We start from the raw sequence: 12,540 nt of genomic DNA on the forward strand, positions 1-12,540 counted from the left end.
TTTGGAACAGTGGGTTGTGAAAATGAAAAATAACATTTTTAATTTTCACTATTCCCAAAATCTGTCAGACAACTGTGGGGCGTAAATACTCACTATACCCCTTATTACATTACATGAGGGGTGTAGTTTCCAAAATGGGGTCACATGTGGGGGGAGTCCATTGTTCTGGTACTATGGGGGCTTTGTAAACACACGTGGCCTTCAATTCCGAACAAATTTTCTCTTCAAAAGCACAATGGCGCTCCTTCTCTTCTGAGCATTGTAGTGCGCCAACAGAGCACTTTACAACCACATATGGGGTATGTTATTACTCAGAAGAAATGGGGTTAAAAATTTTGGGTGTTTTCCTATTTTCCCTTGTGAAAATTAAAAATTTAGGGTACATTTTTTTTTTCATTTTCCCATCCAACTTTAATGAAAATTTGTGTGGGATGTTAAGGCTCACTATACCCCTTGTTACATTCTGTGAGGGGTGTAGTTTATAAAATGGGGTCACATCTGGGTATTTATTATTTTGTGTTTATGTCAGAACCGCTGTAAAATCAGCCACCCCTGTGCAAATCACCAATTTAGGCCTCAAATATACATAGTGCGCTCTCACTCCTGAGCCTTGTTGTGCGTCCGCAGAGCATTTTTTGCCCACATATGGGGTATTTCCGTACTCAGGAGAAATTGCGTTACAAGTTTTGAGGGTCTTTTTTTTCCTTTTACCGCTTGTGAAAATAAAAAGTATGGGGCAACACCAGCATGTTAGTGCAAAACTTTTTATTTTTTTACACTAACATGCTGGTGTAGACCCCAACTTTTCCTTTTCATAAGGGGTAAAAGGAGAAAAAGCCCCCCTAAAACTTGTAGTACAATTTCTCCCGAGTATGGAAATACCCCAGTTGTGGCCCTAAACTGTTTCCTTGAAATACGATAGGGCTCCAAAGTGAGAGAGCGCCATGCGCATTTGAGGACTATATAAGGTATTGCATAGGGGTGGACATAGGGGTAAACAGGGTGCCTCCTGCTGTTGCTAAACTCCCAGCATGCCTGGACAGTCAGTGGCTGTCCGGAAATGCTGGGAGTTGTTGTTTTGCAACAGCTGGAGGCTCCGTTTTGGAAACACTTCCGTACGATACGTTTTTCATTTTTATGGGGGGGGGGGCAGTTTAAGGGGTGTATATGTAGTGTTTTACCCTTTATTATGTGTTAGTGTAGTGTAGTGTTTTTAGGGTACATTCACAGTGGCGGGGGCTTAAGGGGAGTTTCCCGCTAGGAGTTTGCGCTGCGGCAAAAAATTTGCCGCAGCATAAACTTGAAGCAGGAAACTCACTGTAAACCTGCCCGTATGAATGTACCCTGTACATTCACATGTGGGGGCAAACCTCCAGCTGTTTCAAAACTACAACATGTACTGACAGCCCGTGCATGCTGGGAGTTATACTTTTGCAACAGCTGGAGTCACACTGGTTGGAAAACCTTCAGTTAGGTTCTGTTACCTAACTCAGTATCTTCCAACCAGTGTGCCTCCAGCTGTTGCAAAACAACAACTCCCAGCATGTACTGATTGCCGAAGGGCAAGCTGGGAGATGTAGTTATGCAACAGCTGGAGGTACGCAACTACAACTCACAGCATGCCGAGACAGCTGTTTGCTGTTTGGGCATGCTGGGATTTGCAGTTTTGCAACATCTGGAGGGCTACAGTTTAGAGACCACTGCACAGTAATCTCCAAACTGTGGCCCTCCAGATGTTGCAAAACTACAAATCCCAGCATGCCCAGACAGCAAACTGCTGCATGGGCATGCTAGGAGTTGTAGTTTTGCAAGATCTAGAGGGCCACAGTTTAGAGACCACTGCAGAGTGATCTCCAAACTTTGACCCTCCAGCTGTTGCAAAACTACAAGGTTTGGGCATGTCCGGGCATGCTGTGAGTTGTAGTTTTGTGACATCTGGAGGGCTACAGTTTAGAGACCACTGTATAGCCCTCCAAATGTTGCTAGGCAACTCACCGCCTTCCGTAGGATCCAGGGAGCCGCATTGCTGTCCTCTGCTGCCGCCAATCGCCGACCGCTGCCACCGCCGATTGCCACCCGGTGCTGCCACCGATGGGTGAGTGGCCCTTCTGCGCCGGGCCCCATCGGTTCCTCTTCTCTGCCCAAACAACAGTGGGTGGGCAGAGTGGGGGGAACCGAACGTTAACCCCCCCCCCCGCCCCCGATCTGCTATTGGTCGTCGCTTCTGAAAGACCAATAGCAGGGATAGGAGGGGTGGTACCCCTGCCACCTCACTCCTATCCCTTCAAAGGGATTGTGGGTGTCTTGGACAACCCTGATCCCCCTTATTTTCCGGGTCACCTGGTCCTTGGAGACCCGTATGACCCAGAATCGCTGCAAATCACTGGTGTGAATTCACTGATCGCCGACATGGAGGGGTTTCAGGACCCCCCTGGGCATTTGCACGGGGTGCCTGCTGATAGATATCAGCAGTCACATCGGTCCGGTCCCCGCCCTGTGCGCGGCAGGGACCGGAATTCTCATGGGCATACAGGCATGCCCTTGGTCCTTAAAGGGGTACTCCGGTGCTTACACATCTTATCCCCTATCCAAAGGATAGGGGATAAGATGCCTGATCGCGGGAGTCCCGCAGCAGGGGACGCCCGGGATCATGTACGCGTCACCCCATTTGTAATCAGTCCCCGGAGCGTGTTCGCTCCGGGTCTGATTACTGTCGACCGCAGGGCCGGCGGCGTGTGATGTCACGCCCCCGCCCCCGTGTGATGTCACGCTCCGCCCCTCAGTTCAAGCTTACGGGAGGGGGCGTGATAGGACAAGTGCCTTCTTGTTTCCTGGTTTCCTGCAACCTTCGGCTCAGCAGCTCCTTCGGCTCAGCAGCTCCTTGGACATCAATGAGTACCCCATTATGGGGTGATATGCGCTACTGTTTATTTCTTTTGGTGAGCAGCCACCCACACCATTTTTTCCAATTTTAAAGGGTAATACACGAGGCGCCGTTCTCTGTCTTTTCTTCCTTTCACCTCCTTAAAGCAAGAAGGGAGGCCTGGATAATGCCATGAAAGTTATGTGGGTATGTAAGGTGAATGCTTTTATTGCAATGCTAAAATAAGAATAAAGGCCATTCATTCTGTCACCTGATTGTTTCCTGCTATGACTTGACCTTTGATTTGAACCTCATGTTAAACTATGTTCTTTTTCTTGGCTGTCAAGAATTTTTTTGTTTGAACTTTGGCAGTGAATAAGTGAATACCTGAAAAAATCCCAGTAATACACATGAATGCTTCCCCCTTATAGTCATAGCAGAATAGAATAATACATTGCTAGCATGCGTGATTCATGTGCCATAGTTTTTAAGAACTGGAGTTAGGCTAGGTTTCTACACAGTTTTTTTCTGGCTATTTTTATTATTATTATTATTTTTTTTTTTTTTAACCACTGCAGATTTTGAGCAAAAGCCAGAAGTGTGGGAAATGGAATGGGAAATATAAAGGAATGACTTATACTTTTCCTACCTCATGGATCCAGTTCTGACTTTAGCTCAAAAATGGTAGTGGTAGTTTTCAAATAAGGAAAAGTCAGAAAAAAAACTGCTTGGAAACCTAGCATGGAAAGTGTTGATCCAGAGTAGAGACTAAATGTTGGCATAATGTTAACACTTTCCAAAATTAAGCAGCAAGATGTAAATGAGAGAATTTTTGAATTAATTGAAACAGATACAATTCATATTTGGTACCACAATTTTTCTTATTGGTCTCGTTTCTTATTTCCAAAGAATCATTTGCCTAATATAGATGTCCTGTGGTATCTGGCAGTGGCAACTAGGGCCAGACATACAACATTGGGGGGGGGGGGTGCATTTCGCTCTTGGGCCCAGGCAGCACCATGTCTTGGGCCAGCCCTGTTAGCAGCAGATACTTTAGGTTCTGGTCTGAAATTTATACTAATTCTTACCATAACTGTTACCATAAACAGCATTAATGAGATTGTTTGGGGGTGAGCGTGGAGCATTTAACAGGGCTGGGGATGTTGTAAATATGAATAAAAGCTATACTTACCTACCTTGGTCCCCTACAGCTGTCACGTCCATGCTGCTCCACTGCTTGTCTGGTTACTTTCCTGGTTCCTGTGAAATGCTGACCCCACAGAACTTCCCTGTTCAGTCAATCAGTGGATATAGTAGCCTCCACATCAGTCAGTGTGTGTAGTTCCTGTGGTCAGTACAGGACCCAGGATGATGCGGAGAGCAGTGGAGAACCAGAAGATTTGTTAAGGTGGCTTCAGCAGACCAAGGTAAGTATAGTTGAGTATAGCGTATTTATTATTTTTATACCATCCCCTGCCTTGTAAAAAGTATTTTCCTAGACAACCCCTTTAACTGTTTTCAAAGTAATTTGTGCTATAGTATCGATTCAGCAGGATCAGATCACAAAGACTAAATAACTCTCTAAGTAATTCCCGACAAATGCAATGTCAAGAGGCGTGGTTTATTGTACAGCCTGAACTAAGATAAGCAGCTTTCACAATAACAAGGGAATTGTAATGGACACTTAGTACAGAGCAAAATGAGGAGTGCAGGAGAGCTGGTAATGTCACCACTTATCCCCAATTACTTCTTGTCTGTTTTAAAGCATAATATTTACTTAAAAGATTATTTTATTCATGTATCTCCTTGGCTATTGATGTAATGGGACACAGATTCATTACATAGAGATGGTATCCCAGGACACTCAGCAGCTCCTTCATACAAAGTTGTGGATTTTGTTGTTAATTTTGCACAATCTTTACACTTGGTCTTAAAATGGTTGTTTGGTTGAAAATTATAATTTTTATTATATTCCGGGCATGCTGGGAGTTACAATTTTGCAACTTATGGAGACACACCGCTTGGGAAACTATAATACAGGGTCTGTAATGTTTCATCTCAATGTGATGTCCCAGTACAGGATATAGTCCCGTACAGTACTTAGGCCCTGTCAGGTTGAGTCCCTCTGTGTCCTAGGGGCTCACCTGCAGCGTCTCTCCCATAGTGTTATATGTATTATGTATAAAGGACCTTTGACTTATTCACATGATAATGTGGTCACATGTTTGTTACCCAGAGAGCTCCAGCTAACCAGGTGACCTGCAGCTTGACCTATGGGCTCCTCGCTCAACCCCCCTTTATAAGAGGGGGAGGTACTACAATCACTCTCTTAGATCCTGAGGTCCAGTCCAGACATCTCAGAGCCAGAGTCCAGCACATCTGGAGGCCTCAAGCCTAAATTACAGCCACAAGTCCGTAAGTCAAGTCATCTCTCTCTGCTGTCACTATCTTCAGTCAAGTCAAGTTTATTATAGTCAGCGTGGCCGTGCTAAAGTCTGTCCAAGTCACTGCAAGTCCCAGCAAGCTGTGAGGTCCCGTCCCATGTGTTACTGGTCACCTCTCTGGGATCCTGGCCTAGCTGTAAAGACTGTACCACCTGTCTACTTCAGTAAAGCTACCGTTAACCCTGACCTGGCCTTGGACTCTAATCTGCCCTGCTTAACTAGGACTAGCAGAGCTACCTTCAGGTGGTTACTTAGGAAAACCATGCCCTGCCACCACGAACATTTAAGGGTTAACACCATCTGCCCCTGGGCTATAACATCTGTCCCATACACCTTACATTGCACCCCCGTGTATTCCTTGGCTACTGGCTCCTCTAACAGACATAAAATCAAAGACAATGGGCCTCATTTACTAAGAGTGTCGGGTTTTTACTAGTGGGAAATGTTGTTTCAGACTTGCAGAATTCCTCTGTATTTACTATGGAGAAAAGTCAGGAAAATTTTCTCACCAGCTTTTTCTAGGTGAAAATTTCCAGCCATTTATCCACAGGACTTTCTGTGAATTCAATAGTAAATAGGTTGGGTTTTGCCACTTTTTGTACAGACCACGCCCCCTTTTCATTTTTTTCACAGTGCATTGTCGGGTTTGTCAGATATTCCTGGCGCACACTGTCGCACACTAGCGCAGACTGGCGTAGACATGTCGCGGACACTCTGCGCCGAAATAATCAGACAAAAACTGGTTGGTTTTCACAATAAATGAGGGCCATTACCTATATTGCTACATATTATATTATCCAAAATTCCAGATAATGCAATCCTGCACACTGCTGAGCAGACAGGGATAATTTCATTTATTTACTAGATTTTAATAAAGTGATATTAATCCAAACAGAGATTGGAATCGGCAACAGAAATGTTGAATTTTTGGTGCTCGATTTTGTTGGAAATATGTTCTATCCTATTTATGTATCGTTTCGGTGATGTCGCTCCGGAACGAGTGAGACTATTATAACTTTATGCATATATTTAAACCACGTACTGAGCTTCACTTGTCAAAAAAAAAAATGCATGAAGTAGCTGCCTGGAGAAAACTGATGATATGATGGGTAAAATGTCAACCACAATTTTATCAAATGAAATGAATCCCAATGAACATGTACATTACACTGTTTTATTCCTATGACGGGATCAAAATATTTCATACAATAATGTATATTCATGACATGGCACCCAACGGCCGCATTTACATTTCCAAACAGTGATAATATGATTTACAGCGGATCAAGCTATTCTAGAAGCATGCGAATCACAGCAAAGTATCAGGTTACAGGTACATAGGGCTCTGTTTACACTGGCGGTGTGTTTTTCCTTGGTAAAACATGCATTATGTTTATGTTTTATTTTTTGGGGGGATTTTTTTTAGGGGGTACTCCGATGAAAAACATTTTTTTTTTTATTAAATCAACTGGTGCCAGAAAGTTAAACAGATTTGTAAATGACTTCTATTTAAAAATCTTAACCTTTACAGTGCTTATCAGCTGCTGTATACTACAGAGAAAATGCTTTTCTTTTTGAATTTTTGCACTCTGCTGACACCTCTGTCCATTTCAGGAACTGTTCAGAGCAGGTTAGGTTTTCTATGGGGATCTGCTCCTGCTCTGGACAGTTTCTGACATAGACAGAGGTGTCAGCAGAGAGCACTGTGGTCAGACTGAAAAGAAGTTTAAAAAAAAACTTCCTCTGTAGTATACAGCCGTTGATAAGTACTGGAAGGATTACGTTTTTTTATAGATTTTTTCTGTTTAACTTTCTGGCACCAATTGATTTAAAAAAAAAAATTCCACTGGAGTACCCCTTTAAAGATCCTAATAGATCCAACTGACTTGTAAGGCTAAGATTCCATATGTCCGGTGTCTGGCATCCGTAAACTCAGCCTAAATCTTAACGCAACTGATGCCAATATGTATCAATTATTATAATTTGTGTAACATCCGGTGTATATTATTTCTGAACACTGGACGGGGGAACGCAGCAAGATGCGTTCCCCTGTCCGGTGCCGGTCCGGTGAGTCCTGGGTCCAAACTGAGATGCAGGGTGAATGTGAACTGTCCCGTCCCATTCAAATTAATGGGATCAGTGCTAGCATCTGTTTCCCTCCGGCGCATTTTCTATAGCAGTGGAGGGAAAAGATGCCAGACACCGGACATATGTAATCCTAGCCTTAGTCAATCCCATTTTTTCCGGGTAGAATAGCATTAACTGGTAATTCTTATCATTTAAAGATATTTTAGCTTTTGACAGATTTCAAAGTGTCAGGCTATTTTGTCCCAAAAGATCGGCTATAATCTGTGAGAAAACCTGGCATATCCACTGCAGCGCCACCCACAGGGGAAATAAAGCACTACACAGAGCCATTTGACAACTGGGTCCTCCAGAGACAACGTCACTCTTTGTTGCTGTTTTCCTTTTGAACTGAGGTAGACAGAAGTCCAAAATGAAGGACCTTCCCGCCTTTATTAATTAATATACCCTATTAAAATATTTCTACTTTCTACACCAGACTGTTTCTTTAGGGTACCTCTCATCAAATAAACTTTTGATATATTTTAGATTAATGAATGTTGAATAACTTTCCAATAGCATGTTAATGAAAAATATGCTTCTTTCTATTGTATTTTTCCCGATCAGACTTGTCAGCAAGCATTTCTGACTCATGCTGGAGTCCTAAACACTCAGAGCTGCCAGCCTGCTTTGTTCACAGCCAAACAGGCTGTGAACAAAGCAGGCTGGCAGCTCTGAGTGTTCTCCATTGTGAACAAAGCAGACGGGCAGCTCCTAGTGTTTAGGACTCCAGTATGAGTCTGAAATGCTTGCTGCCAGGACTGGTAGGGAGACCCCTAGTGGTCATTTCTTCAAAGTGGAAAATTAAATAGAAAGAAGCATATTTTTTAATAACATGCAATTGTAAAGTTATTCTGCCAACATTAATCTATAATATATCAATATATATCATTTTTTGATGAGAGGTACCCTTTAGGTATCAACTTTGACTCAAGAGTAGGACTTGGGTGGGTTTCAACTAAAATGTATTAGCACCTTTTACAGGCTATCTTTAAAATCCCAATGAAGCGGTTTGGCAAATGGTATTAACCCCTTAAGGGTGTAGGGTTTTTGCAGTGACATTAGTCATTCATCCAAAATATCCACGGCGAAGCCGAAAAAAAATTCATTGTGCTACAAAATTTAAGAAAAAATGCCATTTTGTAAGTTTTGGGGGCTTCCGTTTCTACGCAGTGCATTTTTCGGTAAAAATTACATCTTCTCTTTATTGTGTAGGTCCATACGGTTAAAATGATACCCTACTTATGTAGGTTTGATTTTGTATTATTTCTAAAAAAAAAATCATAACTACGTGCAGGAAGATTTACACGTTTAAAATTCTCATCTTTTGACCCCTATAACTTTTTTATTTTTCCATGTACAGGCCGGTATTAGGGCTCATTTTTTGCACCGTAATCTGAAGTTTTATCGGTACTATTTTTATATTGATTGAACTTTTTGATAGCTTTTATAAATTTTTTAATGATATAAAAAGTGACCAAAAATACGCTATTTTGGACTTTGGAATTCTTTTGCGCGTACGCCATTGACTGTGCATTTTAATTAACAATCTATTTTTATTGTTCGGACATTTCCGCAGGCGGCGATGCAACATGTTTATTTATATTTTTATTTACACATTTTTTTAAATGGGAAAAGGGGTGTGATACTTACTTTTATTAGAGAAGGGTTTAAATGATCTTTATTAACTTTTTTTCACACTTTTTTTTTTTTTTTTGCAGTGTTATAGCCCCCCCTAGTGGCTAATACACTGCACATACCAATCTCATACACAAATCATTGCTGTGCATTGACACGGCAAAGATCAGTGTTATCTGTGGCCGATTGCTCAAGCCTGATCAATCCTGGAGCTTGGAGCAATCAATTGCCAATCAGATGCGACGGAGGCAGATAAGGGCACCTCCGCTCGCGTTCTAGCTGATCAGAACATCGTGATTTCAACTGATAGTCCCCTTTCACTCTCATTTTATATACCGGAACCGGGCGCAGGGCTTACAGGTATGCCCTGCATCCTTAAGAGGTTAAAGGGGTTATCAACCATAAGGTGATTTTAGTACGTACCTGCCAGACAGTAATGGACATGCTTAGAAAATTCTGTGCTTGACTTCGGGTTAAATAGCTGTGTTGTGAGATTACCATAACGCTGTGGCTATCTTTTGTGAACTAGCTATTTCCTGTTGGAGTTCTTTCTCTCAAACTACAAATCCCAATTTTCTTCCAATCACACATCAGCCATCCCACCCATTGAAACACACCTGTGCTGGCTTTAAAGGGGTACTCCGGTGAAAAACTTTTTTTTTTTTTTTTTAATCAACTGGTGCCAGAAAGTTAAACAGATTTGTAAATTTCTTCTATTAAAAAAATCTTAATCCTTCCTGTACTTATTAGCTGCTGAATACTACAGCGGAAATTCTTTTCTTTTTGAAACACAGAACTGTCTGCTGACATCACGAGAACAGTGCTCTCTGCTGACATCTCTGTCCATTTTATGAACTGCCCAGAACAGCATATGTTTCCTATGGGGATTTCCTTTTGCCCTGGACAGTTCCTAAAATGGACAGAGATGTCAGCAGAGAGCACTGTTCTCGTGATGTCAGCAGACAGTTCTGTGCTTCAAACGGAAAAGAATTTCCACTGTAGTATTCAGCAGCTAATAAGAAAAGGAAGGATTAAGATTTTTTAATAGAAGTAATTTACAAATCTGTTTAACTTTCTGGCACCAGTTGATTAAAAAAAATAATAATAATAAGTTTTTCACCGGATTACCCCTTTAATGCAATAGACTAGTGTTTTCCGACCAGGTCTGGGTACATCTTCTTCGTCTTCCTCACTAGCATCTTCTTCCTCTTTGTTAGAGGAGGAAATCTCTCATCATCAGCGACCCACGTGACAGAGAGTGACACCCTGGAGATAATCAATCTTTCTCGCAAATCTCTCAATAGTGATCAAATTAATTTACTTAAAAGGGGTTTATTATTCGTAACAGTTAATACGTTTCTGTGGATTAAAGATTTACATCTGTTATGCAGGAAATTGAAGTGGCACCGTTTTTTTTCGCCGACACAATAAAAGGCAGTGCCTTGAGCTTGGAGTTCCGGAGGACGTTTTACCAGGTATACGTATACTGGAGGAACTCCATGTATCCAATCTATGTGAACCAGGCACTGGTCCTTTTACAGATCTGAGACCTAAGAGCACACTAATGGCACCCATGTCAGATCTTACCAGTATAGACATCTTTCTGCAAGTGGTCACCAGAGAAATAGAAGCCATTCAGGATGGACAGTATTTCCCATATAACATGACTAGAGAGGAAATGCTAGCCCTTGTAACGCTAGAAAAGGACGATGAACTAATTATAAAACCGTCCGATAAGGATGGAAATTTCGTCGTCCTTAACCACCAGAACTATAGGCGAATGTGTCTGGATTTACTTTCCTGCAGAGAGAATTATGCCATCCTCTCATCTGATCCAACCCCAGTTTTGTGGAGAAATTGAGGGGGATTTTCAATGAAGCCAAATTCATGGTGGAGATCCCAAAACGTGCTCCATTTCAGCCCTGGAAGTTATTTGTCCATCCCCAAGAGGGGGTGATTTGGACAAACGTTTGATGCAGAAAGAAACATCATGGATTTACAAATTCAGATAGTGGCCCCACAGGGCCTTAATGAAGTCCTGTCATTCACCCCTTACATCTAATATTCAGTTGATTTATTCTCTCCTGTTTTTCTTCCCTCAGTTTCCTGTACCTACAGTTAGTTGTGGACCTGCCCCTCAGAGCACTCTCACCCAGTGAATTATGCACATTTTCACAGAGAAGCATCCCATTGGGTGGGATGTTAGCACGGGCGGTTACTTCCTTCCATATATATATATATATATATATATATATATATATAAGAACTGTCAACATGGCCACCAGCAGCTTCCATCTACCCTGCTCCTCATCTGGACATCAGAAGGAATGTCTTTTATTACCATCTAGCCCCCTGATCGCCCCTGATGAACTGATGAACAGGGGGCTTGAAATGCGTTGGGACACTTCTAGTTTTGTTGCTGATCGGTTGAACTGATTGATAAGTATCTTTTATATTGTTTCTTTGCTATCTATAAACAAGGTTGAATCTGCTATATTGCAACTATACTGCACTCGGTAGAAGAAATGGAGTGATTCTTTCTGCTATCTCTGGCTGTATATAAGTCTTGCCTTTATTCATTTAGTACAATACTGCTATAATATTTATCAAGGTGTATGGACTGTATGACCAGTGCTGAAATATGTAAGCCCATGGGGAGTATAATACCACCTATATCCCTATGGCACAATAGCAATACTGTATCAAGTGATCTGTCTGCCGTGTCCTATTGTTATACTTACTCATCATCTTGGAGCTCTCATTTAGGATATATTTTGCAGCAGGGGTATCTCTACAAGTTTGCATTATTCTTCTTGTTCTGTATAGCAGACCCACCTCCATATTTTGGGATGTCTCTGGCATAAACCTTGTTACACACTCCTTCTGTTTACTTGTATACTAGGGTATTCCTCCCTATCCTTATAGTTATTTAGGGTACCCCAGTGAGATAGAGTCTCTATCCCTTTTTTCTTATCATAGGGTATACAGGAACAGCACAGGGTTAGGTTCCGGAGCAGGGCGGCCCTTATCAGGGTGTAAACTCCGCCTAGGGTTAGGGCTAGTATAATGGCTAACTAGGGAGACTGTGAGGTAGTGGCCAACTACATCATATTGGCTCATACAACCCCCAATAGTCCCCTCCCCCCTTTACCTCACCTATACCCCACCTTTAGGTGATATCTATTTATATAAATTATGTATTATTATATCATCATTATTTCCTTAGTACTTAATCCGGCCGTGCAACTGTATCGTTTTGCTTTATTCATTGTGAAATGTTTTGGCCTAGACCCTGATTGGGGGTTCTGGGTATGATTTACATATCAAGTTTTTGTGATTACGTTTTTGTGTGTATATATTTTTGATGGCATAGGACCCATTCTGGACCCTTTTTTAGAGATCTATTAAAGGTTACATTTTAGTGTTTTTTTCAGTGATTTGCTTCATTTGATACACTATTGATTATCTGTT

At 41.9% G+C, this 12,540-nt stretch overlaps 1 protein-coding gene across 3 annotated transcripts in view; it reads left to right on the forward strand.

Moving 5' to 3' along the window:
* The window catches only part of RALYL (RALY RNA binding protein like), a 738,312-nt gene that overhangs the window by 402,536 nt on the left and 323,236 nt on the right, over positions 1-12,540 (forward strand). The window lies entirely within an intron of this gene.

Source organism: Hyla sarda, chromosome 5 (assembly GCF_029499605.1).
Source record: "Hyla sarda isolate aHylSar1 chromosome 5, aHylSar1.hap1, whole genome shotgun sequence".
NCBI classification, from domain to species: Eukaryota; Metazoa; Chordata; class Amphibia; order Anura; family Hylidae; genus Hyla; species Hyla sarda.